At 47.4% G+C, this 14,783-nt stretch overlaps 1 pseudogene; it reads left to right on the top strand.

Moving 5' to 3' along the window:
• Nucleotides 1-433: 433 nt before the first annotated feature.
• LOC122429975 lies at nt 434-857 on the top strand (annotated as a pseudogene).
• Nucleotides 858-14,783: the final 13,926 nt, after the last annotated feature.

Genomic DNA, 14,783 nt, shown 5'->3' with positions numbered 1-14,783 from the left:
CCTAGCCCGGTACAGTGACCTGGGCAGAGCCCAACAGCCTCCGCACCAGAGGGGCCGCCGCCGATCTCCTCTGGGGCTGTGGGGACAGAGGGACCGTCCTCCCAAGGCCAACGCAAGCCCTGTGCTCAAACTTAGGGGGAGCCACAGCACTTCCCGGTTAGGAATTTTTTTTTTTTTTAGGTAGGAAGAGAAGGTGACAATAAACTGCTACCCTTGGAAGCTGTCAAGTTCTTCCCCTAGTTGATTGATTCAGAAAACAGGTACTGAATGCCTACTATCTTCTAAGCCAACTGTGGAGCTATAGAGATGAAGAAGCCTGGCCCCTGCCCTTAGGTTGCTCACCATCTCTTGGGAGGATGGACATGGGAACAGATGATGACTGTTGACTCGGAGATGTATCATGACAGGGATGCGGGAATGTGTACAGGGGAGAATGGCTGCCTTGCTCTTGTACCAGGGACCCGCCTACACCGGCTGTGTTCCCACCAAAACTGTGAAGAAGTCGGCCCGGGTTATCACTGAGAAGCACTGCCCGCACCTGAGCGACGACTTCCACACCGACAAGCGTGTGTGCAAGGAGATCACCATTATTTCCACCAAGAAGCTCTGCTGCTACAGCCCACCTCTGATGAGGCAGGTTCAGAGAGCCCAGTGAGAGGGGTCTCCATTGAGCTGCAGGAGGGGCGGGACAGGGAAGAGATGATCACGAGCCTGAGGTCCCAGCCTGGGATCAGGAAACCACTGACACAGGTCCCGGCACTAACGCTGAAGCCCCTGGACTTGGGCAGTCTGTCCAACCTGCAGTCAGTCGGCCTACAGGTGGGATGAATCTCAAAACACCGCGTGGAGCCATTTGAGTCTTTCTGCTGTGCTGTAATATGTTCAATAAACCTCAGACAACAACAACAAAAAAGAAGAAGGAGGCAGAAAAGGAGAACAAGAAGAATCGCTGCCTTATTCTGTGTTACTCTGTTCCAGGTGCTTGAGACATATACATACACTTCATTTAACTGCCATGATGGCCCTATCAGATGAGCTTCTTTTTATTCCCCTAAAGCATATGAGGGCTTCCCAGGTGACTCAGTGGTGAAGAATCTGCCTGCCAATGCAGGATATCTGAGTTCAATCCCTGGGTCAGGAAGATCCCCTGAAGGCGGGAATGGCAACCCACTCCAGTATTCTTGCCTGGAGAATCCCATGGACAGAGGAGCCTGGCGGGCTACAGTCCATGCAATCAAAAAGAGTCAGACACGACTGAGCGACTATACAACAACAGCGAAGCATTCGAGCCCCACAGAGATTAGCTGACTTGCTGGCGGTCACACAGCCAGAGCTCTGGTTTCCTGACAGATCCCCGAGTCCCTGCTTCTGAGCACACAGGTGTTGTCCTGTGTTATGCTGGAAGGGCAGGGAGAAGGCACGGGGGAAGAAGCCCCCCATAACTTAACCTGGGAGTCCCACAGTGGGGCGTCAACTGGGAAGGGGCATGGGTGGTGCTCAGATGGAGCCCGGTGAACTTCATGGTTTTTGCATTCTAAGCAATTGGCGTATTTTAGGGGCAATCTTGAAAAAGAGTAGGACCCTGTGGTCCTGGCCCCCTCAGTGTCCTTTGCCTCTTTGTCCGTGGAAAGCTTTAGTTGGAGAATAAGCTTAATCAGAGAAATGAGAAATGCAGGAACAAGGGAAAACAGTCAAAGGAGACCAAATAATAATACTGTAGTCATTAAGCATAAACAAGGACATTTAGTTCCTTCTCAGGGGCTCTAGGTAATCGTCTGAGCCGTATCCTATGATCTGTCATATAGATACTAAAACATCAGATGGAGAAGTTAAGTACACAGTGACCAGACTGTAGCCGGACATGAGCTGCTACAATTCTGAGAACGGGCCTCGAAGAAACGGAACAAACGGACCCTGGAACTGAAGATTAACTGAACCTAAAACAACCAAGATGACTCTGGTCAGACCACCAACGACCAATTTCAAGATGACCGACAGAGATGACTGTGTTGTTTCTGCAGGTACCCCCCCACTCTATGTATAAAAGTTCTTGCCCCTTTGGTGGCCAGTGTGGGGGGAGTCAGCCTTCGGACAGACGTCCCCCACCCCAGTTGCCGGCACCTGAAATACAGCAAACTTTCCTTTCGACCAGCTGGGTCTGCTTATTGGTTTTTGAGCGGTGAGCAGGCGGACCCCACACCTTTCGATAACAGTTTCATGGACTGCTCCACTACAGTTTTGACAAAGAAAAATAAGGTCATGTGCCAGCCTGATGTGTCTTATCTGCTGAAGCAAGGTAAAACTCTTACCTACATGGTTTTTGGGTTGTTTTTTTTTTTGCTAAAATAAGGGAGATATATTATCACTGTTGCTATCAAAGTGTCTGTGAATGCAGAAATGTTCATTATTTATACAGCAATGTGAATGCATTTGGCAATTTACCATACATAGCACCTGCTGAACAAACATTTCTCTCCCCCAAAGAGCTGAGGGAAGTACAATATAGGACAAAACAATGCAGGAAAAATATAATCTTAGACAAGTAGAAGGGAGTTTGTGGTCTTTATGGCCAGAAAACTTCATGGAACAGAAATTATTCTCTGTTTAAGTATTCAGTGCTGAGACTCTGTACACTGTATTTGTAAAACATAGATTTGCCTGATCAAATCTATCATTTTTACCTTCTTCAGGAAACCGATGAATCCGCATTTCAGAATCAGCTCTTTGGAAATCAGAGTTGAGCAAAAACCAGTGGTTTAGAAAATGGAGCTGAGAAGTGGACATAAAAGACAAAAAGGGATTTAAAAATAGTGCAGAGGGGTCATGATTTAGAAAGGATTTGCTTAACAGGCTAGAGAAGGACTGTGAGTCTTATAGAAATGTGTTCCTGGATTGATCAGAGCAAGGTCAGCTGGCCCTCTGCAAGTTACTTACCTTTCCCAGTGGTCACTGATTCCGGGTCCATGGTCTGCCCAAGCAAGTCATCAGTGTAGGTAGTGATCACAACAGGAAGTGGGCCGGAACATGGCTTGAAGGACAGAGGTCATCCCTATTTGAGACAAGTTATTCAAAGTAGCTATCATGATAATGGTGATGAATCAAACTAGCCATTATAGAGGAGTTATTTTTAAACTGGTAGCGCTAAAGTTGAGTAATGCGTATTATTTAAAATGGTGTGGATGCATGGTTAAAATACCCACTGGTCAACTAATATTAAGTTGGCCCTATAATTTATTATCTAAACCAGGACACTTTTGTTGATTAAAAAAAAGGGTACTATTAATAATCACCCCAGTACATTACGGGCAAACCGTGACTGTTTCTGGCAAATCCGGACCTACGGTCGCCACAGACATTTGTGAGCCATGTACAAAATGAAGAGTTGACCAGGTAACCAAGAAAAAAAAAATCTGTGAAACCTGAACCTTCTTTATTCATCTTCAGCCTTCAAGGAAGTCATTTACCCTCCAGAAAGCATGATGAATACAAGACTGCACTCCACAAAGCCTCCTGGATGGCAGCCAGAATTAGGTTTCAAACAAGTTCTTACAGAGCGTTTGTCCTTATCACCCACTGCATTTCTTAACCAGTTTCACTGACTTCAAAGAAGCTTTGAAGAGAAAAGAAGAACCTTTGAGATGTGTGTGAAAACCACAACAGAAAGGGCGTATTTGGCAGCATTTCTGGCTCATCGCTTCGGAGAGTACTACCTGGAGAATGTGAGCAGCGTTTATCCATTCAGCAGAAGTTCAACTACAGGCCAGGGTTCCTCAGCCTTGCCAATAGTGAAATTAGGGCCAGACAATCCTTTGTTGGAGGGAGGCTGTCCTGTGCATTCTAGTGTTTAACAGCATCCTTGACCTTTACTCACTGGATGCCAATGGTACCTTCCCCTGAGTTTTAATGATCCAAAATGTCTCCAGCCATTTCCAAGTGTCCCCCAGGGGTAAAAGGGCCCACAATTGAGAAACGCTGGTGTAGACCACGCCCTTTCTGTGCCATTTTATTTGTTACTAACTTGGCCCATGCTTCAAAGGTATACAAACCCTCAATCTTGCAGCAGGAAGGGATCTCAAAGGAAATGACTCCTCTCTTCCACATGTTTATTAAAGCCCCTGTAACATTCCCACCATTGGAAGGAGTGAAGATGAAGCTGAAGCAGAAGCACCAATACTTTGGCCATGTGATGCAAAGAGCCTGATGCTGGAAAAGACTGGGGGCAGGAGAAGAAGGGGCGACAGACGATGACATGGTTGGATGGCATCATGGACTCAACGGACATGAGTCTGAGCAAACTCCAGGAGGTGGTGGAGGGCGGGGAAGCCTGGCATGCTGCCCTGGGGTTGCAAAGAGTTGAACACAACTGAGCAATTGAACAACAACACAGCAACATCTGAGGCAGGTGATCATCCAGATTCCGCTCGTCTCTTCCGACACCAGGTTCTCAATTCCCTCGCGACACAATCTCTTCAATGGTTGGCACTTTGAATATGAGGATGTCGTTAACATTGAGCATAAATAAGCTTCCCTCCTAACTTTACCCAAGGGACTCTGAGGAAAGCATCTCCTCCTTCTGCTACTACTCTGCCCTTATGCGTGGAGCCTCCTTTCTTCCCAGAGAAGCTCCCCCATTTCCTTCCACAACACCTCTCTTAATCCACAAGCATGTCTCTCCACCTCAAGACTTTCCCAATAATCAAAATTATTATGTGATGATGATGGTAACAATGAGGATGATGGTGATGCTGTTAACCATCATTTACTGAGTCCCTTCTACGTGCTATATGCTCTGTACCCATTACAATGGAATCCAATGTACCAAGCACAGTAACTGCTGTTGTTCAGTCACTAAGTTGTGTCCAACTCTTTGCGACCCCATGGACTGCAACATGCCAGGGTCCTCTGTCCTCCACAATCCCCTGGAGTTTGCTCAGATTCATCTCCGTTGAGTCGGTGATGCCATCCATCCATCTCATCCTCTGTTGTCCCCTTCTCCTCCTGCCTTCAATCTTTCCCAGCATCAGGGTCTTTCCCAATGAGTCGGTTCTTCCCATCAGGTGGCCAAAGTATTGGAGCTTCAGCTTCAGCAACAGTCCTTCCAATGAATATTCAGGGTTGGTTTCCTTTAGGCTTGACTGGTTTGACCTCCTTGTTGTCCAAGGGACAAACATAGTAACTACCCCCAAAAGAAACTGGGGTTTCCACCACGTCTTGCCCTAGCTCGTGAGCCTAACCTGGCTCTCTGCAGCACAGCTCTCCCCAAGACTTGCAGAGCACTTCCGGAGCTGTCTGAGCCCATAGACGTCTCCGCTTTACCACCCATGAGCATCCAGTGCCATCTCCCCAGTCTCGTCACATCTCACCACATGACACATGAACCCACAACTCCACACACCCTAATTCTTATTCCCCTGGAATTCCTCCTACTGCCTCTACCTTCACTCAAATATTGCTCTTCCTTCAAAGCCAGGCAAAAGTCCTCCTTGATCTACTTCAATAAATCAAATACATCTTGAGTAGCTCTCTGTGCCAAGCACTGATACAGAACTCACCCTGGCTCTCAGAGAACTTCTGACGGAGGTGACCAATCACCAATAAGACTAATCACCAATAAGACTTCTCAGCCCTCCCTCCTCTCGCTTCCAGCTGCTCACAATGGCTCTGGCCAGTTCAGAATCTTACCCCACCTGACTCTGGAAAGGGAGTTCTCCCTTTGCCAGATTGCCTTCGGCAGCTTCATGAAGCAGAATTAAGGGAATCGAGGAAGAAAAGGAAAACCACACAGACAGAGAGGGAGAGAGAAACGAGAGAGATAAGATAAAAGCTGCGCGTTTGTGTTAGGAAAGTTAGGGCTGTTTTGTTTGCAATTTTTTGGAGCAGCCACTGTCCTGGGGGCACCTAGGGAAGAGAGGGGAGTGACTTCCAAAGAGTGTCCTGGTAGATTGCAATTTGGATAGTCTTCCATGTTCCCCCTGAGACACAAGAAACATTTTAAATCACTTTTAGTTACTAGATTGAGTTTATTTGACTGCAATGGCAGAAAAACCCTGGGTTATGTGGTCCTCAGCTTATATTTCAGTGATATTTATAATCTAAACTCGGACTTTGGGACGTAAAAGGAGGAACCATTTGTAATTATTCTGAAATAGCAGACAGAAATCAGGACTGTGCTGGACAAATCAGAATGTCCAATCACCCTACTTACACTCATTACAAAATGCGGCAAGTGGAAGGGTGTAATGTGCCCAGGATGACTTTGGGGCCCAAAGGATAAGCATCTTTTCCAGTGAGTGGCAAGAGAGGAGAAAATATCTGGAGAAGAAGAAGTCTTTCCAACTCCAAGGGCTTATTGTGAGCTTTCTCTCTTCTGAATTAAACACTTTGTATCATCTAAATTACACCCTTTCTCTTGTTAATGGCTAATTTTTGCTGGCATTCAGAAAACAGTTTAAAAAATGTAAAACGTCAGTCTTTAGCATCACCAAAAGGAGGAAAGAAAAGAGCATCATTTTCCTATACATCAAACTTTCTGGGCAGTACGTGAAGTTCAAAAAAAAAAAAAAAAAGAGTGCAATAAATACAAGTTGTCTGAGCAGTCTTTTTTCCCTAGACTAGGGGATGTGCACTCATTTTCCAATTATTTCATAATGGCCTCTGAGCAAATGCTCAGTAGTGGGGCCCGAGTCTGATGTCCATGCTTTCAGGCCAGCAGGCATACATGTCTACTTTTGATTAATAGAGACGAGAGTGAACTCGAGTCTCATTTACCAGGCTTCCCCACCATCCCCAAACATCACTTAAGAGTCCAGCACATTCATACACCTACGCTGCCAAGTGGAGGCAAACACGATCTGTCTTCAGCTCTGGAAAAGAACAAGGCTCACGGCACTCACCACCCCCAATCTGCTCTGAAGGTATGTTGGATGGCTTGAGGACAGCATTTCAAAGGCCATTCTGTGACCGGTGGGCAGGATCCAAGAGAAAACAGACCATCTCTCTTATTCAGTTAAATTCACTGTGATGTGATGGAGAACCCAAGACCCAGGAAACCCACACTGCCCACTGCCTTAGCAGCTCGCCTAGGGTGCAAGCAGCTTTCTGTCACTGGCTGGGGCGGGGGTGCGTAGATGATGCAAAATCATCTCTTTGGCCCTCCAGAGGGCAGATGGGGTGGTGATGGTTGGGAAAGACCAGTGAAACGTGCCAGGTTAAGTGCCTGGACTCAGACAGGAGAGGCGATCTCTGGCCACTCAAAGTGGGTCTTTTGATTTGAATGCCAAGCAAACACTGACTTTTCGCTGACAAGTCCGAGAACGTTCTCTTCCCTGCCTAACCCAAGGTGGTGCCTTCACTGATTGGTCAACTCCATTATACTTATTCTTGGCTGCCGAATTTCATGACATATTACTAAAGACAACGTTCTAGGTTACAGGGAGTCTTCCCGGAAGCTGGTATTTATTCGTTCATTTATGTGTGTATTTACTATAATAAAACTCAAGCATTATATTAAAGGAAGGAAGGAGGCAAGGGGAGGAAGAGGGCGAGAACACGGGAGGAAGGAAAGAGGGAAGGAGGGAGGAAAAACCTTTCCTTACAACCAACTCAGGCTGAAAACAGAATCGTCAACAACTCATCAGCTTCTAAATAATGAAAGACACTTAGATAAACCACTGGGCAAGTCATACCACCTCCACCTTCTGTCCGCATCATTCCTTGAGAAACATAAGTGACACCAACCAGATGGATCCTGTCTTCCAACATAAATATTAGGAAGGAGTTGTGCTTCTAACCAAACTGAGACACATGCGTTAATCAAAACCACCCTCCAACTTCTTCCAACTTTTGCCATCATTTAATGGAGACTATAAATGTCACCTCAACTGCAGGCTCAATTCAAGGCATATTCGAACTAGGAACAACCTGTCGTATGTATCCGGTACATTTTATCCTGTTTTGTGACAAGACGCTAAACAATTAGGCCAAAGGATGCAGGGAGGAAAGCTCAGTGAAGTTCTCAGAATCTAAAGAATAATCTGCCCTTTTATTTGGCGGCTAATAAATATTTTATTGTTGTTTGGAGGCCATGTAAGTGGAAACACTGATTTCCTTTCTGTGACTCTCCTGGAGCTGGTTGTTACTTCTTCATGAGCAGAAACAAGAATTCCCTTTTAGCTGCTCACCTGTGAGCAAAAGCCCGCTTATCTATGCAGCCAGCACGCTTGTAAAAGACCTGGCAAGAGGTCATCTCATGTCAGCTTTAGACATATTTCCAAAGAAATAAATATTAGACCTCGGGCAGCCTTTGCTAAGAAGCCATTTGTTTCCATGCTGAAGTTTTAAGCAATGTGCAGTCCCTCGTGGTTTCATAATTTAGTAATCAGTTCATGGGGGAGATATCCAAGTTAATTTTCTAAGGCACTCATAATTACCGAAATGCCTTCTTTCCAATAATACTCGGGGAAAAAAGGTGTTCTATGAAGATTAATCTCCTTGAAAACTGGAGTTGAATGCAAGCTTTCTCTTTTAAGATTTCATTATGTTTGTGAAAATCCCCTCAAAATATATTATACACTTGCCTGCTTGCTTAAACAGAAGATGATGTGCCTACTGTCCTTTGTGATTGGAAAGGCTGTCATGACCAATTCCAGATAGTACTGGGGGAAGGACTAAAATCTGGAGAAGCAAGAGAGTCATCAGATTCAGTCCTTGAATCTTCATGTGGGAATCAGTCAGACCACTTTCTGGATTTGTCATACTTCTCATCAAGTTTACAACATCTCTAGACAGAAAGACGTTGAGCCTGAATCCCAAATACTCTATCACCCACCCACCTACTGCCCTACAAGCTCACAAGGGGCCACATGAAGCAAAACCACTCTGTTTATTACAATCAGCAGAGGAGCAAACTCCAGCCCCATAGGGGCCAGAGAGGGAATAAGAGAAGGACGTGAGATGTACGGGCTTCCCTGCTGGCTCAGCAGGAAAGAATCTGCCTCTAGTGCAAGAGACACAGGTTCAGTCCCTGGGTCGGGAAGATCCGCTGGAGAAGGCAATGACAACCCACTCCAGTGCTCTTACCTGGAGAATCCCATGGATGGAGGAGTCTGGTGGGCTATAGGGCATGGAATCACAAAAGGGTTGGATGTAGCTCAGCGGCTAAATAACAACAACAACGTTGGCTGTACCTCCGAACCCAGTAGCAGACTGGGGGACCCGAGAGCAGCCTGTCTGAAGGGCATGCTGTGTTCAATTCCAGCTCATTGGGCCAGGCAAGTCTGCAAGCCCCTTGGCTGCCAGCTTCCCTGACTTTGCAAGAGCAATTGGAGCTCTAGGTTGTCACGTGACCTATCCCTGCTATTCAAATACTGCGCCGAATATACACAAAGATTATCTCAGGTCAAACCATCTGAGATGGCCTACGACCACCTGTTGTCAACACCAAGTAAAAGGCACTGGGCTCAAGCTCTAATGTGGCTACTACTTAATTTTTATAAGTTAAGTGATGGCCTAGCTTAACCTATGTGCAAGTCACTAAAATCTCACTTTGTGCCTCTGGACAAGGACCTATATCAGAAATCAATCGATCCAGATCCATCCTGTTGATTCGCTCTCCTAAAGTCTCAAGAATGCATCCATGTCTTTCCATCTCATCTCACCTGCCACCTTGAGAGCTGCCTGCACAGACTCCTCACTCCTCCTGGCCCCTTTCACTCCACGATGCACAGACCCTCCTGGGACACTCCCCTCCTTTGAAACCCTGCAACGGCTTCCCAGGACGTCCGGAATAAAATCCAAACTCCTCAAGGTGGCCGACACGGCCACGACCTCTGTCCAAGCTCACCTTGTACCGCTGTCTCCTCGCTTCACCCCACCTTCCCTGACTGGCTTCACTGAGACTCGCACACACAAGCTCTTTCCTGCCTCAAGTTCTATTTTTCATCCTGGTTCTTTGCCCAGCTGTCCCTGTCTCTCTTTCAGGTCTCAACCTAAGTATCAACTCCTCAGAGAAAACATCCTTGATCGCTGAAGTGTCTCAAGAAAGGGTTTGTTTAAGTCCAAACCCAGATACCCGTGGATGTGGAAATTCGGCCTTTGCAGACATAATCAAGATAAGATGAGGTCGTGCTGGGTCAGTGTTAGTCACTCAGTCATGTCCGACTCTTTGCGACCCCATGGACTGTAGCCCGCCAGGCTCCTCTGTCCACGGCATTCTGCAGGCCAGAACACTGGAGTGGGTAGCCTTTCCCTTCTCCAGGGGATCTTCCCGATCCAAGGATCGAACCCAGGTCTCCTGTACTGCAGGTGGGTTCTTTGCCATCTGAGCCACCAAGAGAAGCCCTTCTGATGGATTAGGGTGAGTGCTAAATCTAATGGCGAGTGTCCTTATAAAAAGAGAGAGATTTGATGACATAGGGAGGACCACCACGGGAAGACAGAGGTGGAGGTCGGAGGGAACTACCATCCAAGGACGGCCAACGATGCAGCAGCTCCGGGGAGCCAGGAGAACTCGTGGAAGGACCCTCTCTAAACCCTTAGAGGGAGCACGTCCCTGCGACACTGTGGCGTTAGGCCTCTAGCTTCCAGAACATGAGACAACAGACGTCTGTCCTTTTAAGCCACCAAGCTTGTGGTAGTTTGTTACCGCAGCCCTAGGGGACCGATACAATTCCCCAGCGTAGAGAAGGTTCCTTCTGTGACCGCCCCTTTCCCATACCAGGAGAGCGTGAGCTCCTTTCACAGTTCGGAATTATTCCTCAGTGTGTTTCCCTGGGTCTTTCTAAACCCTCAGAGGCCTGTGGTTGGAAACCAAGTCCGTTTTGCTCCCCTGTTACACTTAGAGGGCTGTCTTATAGAAGATGCTCTGTAAAGGCTCTGTGATTTTTTTTAACAGAAAATATTTTTAAATAACTTTTTATTTTATTATTTAGTTATTTCTGGCTGTGCTGGGTCTCCGTCACCGCACACAGGCTTTCTCTGGTTGGTGTGAGCAGGGACCCTCTTCTCTGCAGTGTTTGGGCTTCCCAAGGTGGTGGCTTCTCCTGTTGCCAGAGAAGACAGCAGGATCTAAGCGCACGGACTTCAGTAGTTGCAGCACTGGGGCTCAGGAGTTGTGGTACACGGGCTTAGTCACTCTGTGGCGTGTGGGGGGCCCTGGACCGAGGATTGTACCCCCCCCACCGTCCTCTGCACCAGCAGGCAGGTTCTTACCCACTGAGCCTCCAGGGAAGTCCCAAGGCTCTCTGACTTTACCCATGGGTGTTTATGCTCTTTTGGGCTCTTACTGTTTTGGGTGGTTTGTCCTCAAATTGAATAGCTTCAGATTGTTGGTCTGATATCTACTAGTTCTGTCCTCCCAGAATCGTGGAATTATAGTGCTGGAAAGAATCTTAGAAATCACCCGGCTCCCCACCACCACCAGCCCCCGAGGATTTCTTAGATGCGAAGACTGGGCCTCCTGCACGTGCGGCCAGCTGTCACTCCTCACAGTGGCCAGTAATTCCTGCTTCTGAGCAGCCACCCTGGACTGGCTCCAACTGCCTTGCCTGAGGGTCCAAAGGCGGCCCTCCTTCACCTGCAGAATCTAGTCACTATTCGGTGGCAACTTGGTTTAATTAGAATAATAGAATTTTAAGCCTGGAAGCAGTCTCCTTGGACATCATTTGAGCAAAGACATGCGACATGCCCTCATTCAACTGAATATGTCTGTTATATACGGGCTTCCCTGGTGGCTCAGTCAGTAAATAATCCGCCTTCAGTGCAAGAGACTCCCTGCAATACAGGAGACCCAGGTTCAATTCCTGGGTCGGGAAGTTCCCCTGGAGAAGGAAACAGCAACCCACTCCAGTATTCTTGCCTGGAGAGTCCCATGGACAGAGGAGCCTGGTGGGCTACAGTCCAGAGGGTCGCAAAGAGTTGAACGCAACTAAGTGACTAAACCACCACTACCGGTTATATTCACTTCAAATGTGGCAAGGTTTCTGGCTGTAAATTACCCATCCTCAAAAAGTTCCCCCAAATATTTCTGAGCATTTCCCAAAAGGCCGCCCTCCAACGGGCCAGGGACATGGCCCTCAAACTTCCCTGCTCGAACCCCATCCAGGGGCCTGCCAGGGCCCCAGGATAGCACTTGTGCCTCTCGTGGTACCTACTGTTCACCTCTTGTCTCCTTCGTCCTGGGTGTAGAGCATCGTATCTCACAACACAGCTGTAAACTCTTGGCGACACCTTCCTAGGATCAGGAGCGGTGGAAGGGAAATACGGCACACAAAACAATACACAACCATGGCCCCAGCCAGCTACTGTCCTGGACTCTGTCTGGCTCCAGCTGTTCCCGCGGTCAGAGCAGCTGATGGGCTTCCACCAGGAGAGGAACCACGCCAGGCTTCCCCGGGCCTCAGCGTCTCCGCCCAGTGGACCTCTGGCCCAGAGAAGGCGGGAAGCCCTTCCTTCTGCTCAGGCTAAGGCCCATCTCACCTGCTGCTCCAAGACTGATTCTGCCCCAGATTCCGCTCCCTCTAGTGACGCGCCCCACCGTGAGCAGAGTCGTCTGGTCCTACGGGGTAGTTTGCTAAGGCTGCCATAACCAAGTGCCACTGACTGGGTGGCTTGAAAGACAGAGATTGAGTGTCTCAGCACCCTGGAGGCTGTAAGTATGAGCTCACGGTGTCATCAGGGTGATACCTTCTGAGGGAGGGTCTGTGAGGGAGACTGTGCTAGCTTCAGGAGGTTTTTCCAGAAATCTTGGGAATTTCTTGTTTCAAAGATGTAACATCTAATCCTGACTCCGTCGTCGCATGGCTGTCTTCAAACCGTCTTCTTTCTGGGTGTGTCGGTCACTGTATTTAAATTTGCTCTTCTATAAAGGTAGGGATAGTATTAGATTAAGGCCCACACTAACCACCTCACTTTAACTTGATTACCTCTATAAATAAGATCCCATTCTGAGGTCCTGGGGTTAAGACTTTAACACATCTTTAGGGAAGAACATGATTCAACTCATAACCCATACGAGACAATCACAAAGTAGCTTAACATCAATCTCAAACTATGAGTTATACATTTTGAAGTAAAGCTTTATCAACTACAATCCAGCTTTGTCTGCTTCAAGCTCATTCAAATTCTTTAGTCTCCCTCAAGAAAGCTTGGGGTCCAGGCTAACCCAGGGTTATGTGTTTAATACACACACACACAATACTTCGATCAGTGATTATCTGTAACGTATCAGGGGTTTGGGGCACTGATCACCCCTCCCTTGGCCCAAGGTTCTGAGCAGAACACACACAGAAACACAGATCTGATGAGAGACAGAGGAGAGCTTTGTCCATCAGAACAAACGCTTGACATCTCAGAGCAAACCTCTAATAAAAACTTGAGTAGCGAAGATGGCTTAATCTCTTCTTTCTGCATGTAGTGCTTTTTAAAAAATTTATTTAACTTTTACACGATTTTTAAGGTTTATGCTCTATTTACAGTAATTACAAAATATTCTCAATATTTCCTGTGCTGTACAATACATCCCTGTAGTCGTGAAGATGGCTTAACCTTGAGGCTAAAATGGGTCTCCCGCTTCCCTCTCCAAATTAGGTCTTGGGGCCAACGTGCCTCTGGAAGTAGAGAGGGGGAAGAAGAGTGCAGAGGAGATCCCAAGTTCATGAACGCAGCAAGCCTCCCAGAGGCAGACCAGCTTCAGAGGCTCCTAGAAACAAAGGCCATCGCCCAGCATAAGAAGTGACCGACAGTGCGGTGACTGGACCCACGTGGGAGAAGTGACTCCAGGAAAACAGGGGCTGAAGAACTTGGAGGAAATGGAGACTGAGACGCTGTGCCACTTGAGAGCATCCCCCCCCCAGACCACATCCCCGCCGAGGGAGGAGGGTAAGATCTCGCTCTGGAAACAGCAGCCCAGGAGGCAGTAAAGGTTCCACGCCCCCAGTGAGCTTGTTAAATACAACACGGCACTTTCTTCTCAACAACTCCCATCTGGTCAATATTTTTACACCCATTTTAAAGATAGGGAAACTGAAGCCTAAGGAAGTAAATTACTGGACCATATTTTTACAGCAAATAAGTTCAGGAAGGGAGCCAGAATTCAAATCCCACATCGATCTGGCTGACTCCAAGGGTGACCTGCAGTGTGATCATTTCCACTCTGTGTTAATAAATGATTCACGATCATCAGGAACTTACTGGTTGAAACCCATGAGGCTGGATTTGCTGTTTTGTCAGGGCGAGACGGGTTGACGTCGAAAAGCTTATCACCAGGAGCCTCTTTATACCCACAAGCGGAAAGGAAGTCTATCCAACAGTGTGCTCATAAAGAGCGTCCTGGAGCCTCTCCCCAGGATGGAGACGCGCAGAGGACACTCGTGCGGGCTGCTGGCCAGGTGACCCTCCAGCGCGCTCACAGAGTGATGGATGACATCTGCAGCCAGCCTCGCCTCCAGGTCAGGGCTGTCTCTGCGTTTGAACTCTTGATGAAATCACATTGTTAAAAAGCACAGTTGGCGAAAATATGCATCTGGTAAAATGACACTCTGAACAGATGAATTAATTGAACACAGTTTTTAATAATCAGATAATACTTTAAGAGGAGGAGAGGTGACAGCCAGAGGCCTTGGGGACAAGAGGCTGGTCTTTCTTGCATTGGACACAAGGTCCTGACGGGCAGGTGGAGTGTTCACTCTCTGAGGACAAATAGCTACCTTATAATTGTCGCATTCAACACTTCCTCCAGGTGTAAAAAAAAATAATGGAACCAAAGCATGTTCCACTGAAGGAAATAA

This window comes from Cervus canadensis, chromosome 28 (genome assembly GCF_019320065.1).
Source record: "Cervus canadensis isolate Bull #8, Minnesota chromosome 28, ASM1932006v1, whole genome shotgun sequence".
Classification (NCBI taxonomy): Eukaryota; Metazoa; Chordata; class Mammalia; order Artiodactyla; family Cervidae; genus Cervus; species Cervus canadensis.
This window is presented reverse-complemented; position numbering and strand designations above follow the sequence as displayed.